This window comes from Cebus imitator, unplaced genomic scaffold (assembly GCF_001604975.1).
Source record: "Cebus imitator isolate Cc_AM_T3 unplaced genomic scaffold, Cebus_imitator-1.0 Scaffold358, whole genome shotgun sequence".
NCBI lineage: Eukaryota > Metazoa > Chordata > Mammalia > Primates > Cebidae > Cebus > Cebus imitator.
The window spans coordinates 568,142-569,752 of NW_016107673.1; positions in this window are offsets into that span (position 1 = coordinate 568,142).

Genomic DNA, 1,611 nt, shown 5'->3' on the forward strand with positions numbered 1-1,611 from the left:
GGGTTTCACCATGTTGACCAGGATGGTCTCGATCTCTTGACCTCGTGATCCACCCGCCTCGGCCTCCCAAAGTGCTGGGATTACAGGCTTGAGCCACCGCGCCCGGCCTTGCAATATCTTTTTAGTATATTACGAATAATATCACAGAGTGTACACTTGCTTTCACAATGAGAGTAATATCGACTTTGGATATGGATATCACAAACTGTACACACATGGTGTAACACCCACTTAGATATTAGTATATCTAATACACTAAAAATAATATACCAGAATGTATACCTAATGTATACATTTACTGAGATATTACAATAAATGTACACAATGTGTACAATATGTACATTTATTGTGATGTGAATATGTGCACAAAATACATATATACATATAAATGTACATAATGTGTACAATATGCACATTTATATGTACATGTGTACACAATACATATGTACATGTGTACAATATGTACATTTATTGTGATATGTATTATATAGTATTGTGTTTATATGTGATTATGTATATATAATATATAGGGAGAGAAATTACTTGTAATATCTAAGTGGCTGTACACCATATGTGTACACTCTGTGATGTTAGTGGTAATATCCTAGGAAGAGATGACACTCCTAATATCACAGTGGGAGTACATCATGTGTGTACATGCATTGATATTACCTGTAACATCCTATTATATATTATTGTGATTACATGTGATTATATATATAATATATATCCACAATAATATACATATCACAATAAATGTACATATTGTACATATGTACATATGTATTGTGTACACGTGTACACATCTTTATTGTACACATATGGTGTACAGCCACTTAGATATTACAAGTAATATCTCTCCCTAAGTTATTACGAATATCACAGGATTTACCCAAATACTGTATACATACGTTGATATTACGAGTAATGTCACATGCTGAATATTACGAATAATATCACAAAGTGTTCAAATATACTCTACACCGGCTATGACATTAGGAGTACTATTTCTTCAAAATACACGCCCATATCAATCCGACGGCGATATTAGCAGTAACATCTCTTTAAAATGTACACCCACATCAACCACCTGCCATATGGCGAGTAATATCACCCAGGTTCCCCCTGAATATTAGGAACCATATCACAGAGGAGTGGCCATACCTGTGTCTCATAGTATCTCTCCCTAAGATATTACAAATAATATCACAGGGTGTACACGAATACTTTACACAAGTAATGACATACGCTGCATATTACAAACAAGACCAAAAAGTGTTCAAACATATTCTTCAACAACTAAGATATTAGAAGTAATATCTCTTCAAAATATACACGCCTATCAACCAGACGGTGACATTAGGAGACATATCTCTTTAAAACATACACCCAGATAAAGCCCCCGTCAGAGGGCAAATAGCAGCACACCGGCACCCACTGGCTGCTACAAGCCCTCTGTCTAGCGGGCTGCTCACAGTGCCCCCAGGGTTCAAGCAATTCTCCTGCCTCAGCCTCTGAAGTAGCTGGGATTACAGGTGCCCGCCACCACACATGGCTAATTTTTATATTTTTAGTAGAGACGGGGTTTAGCCATATTGGCCAGGCTGGTCT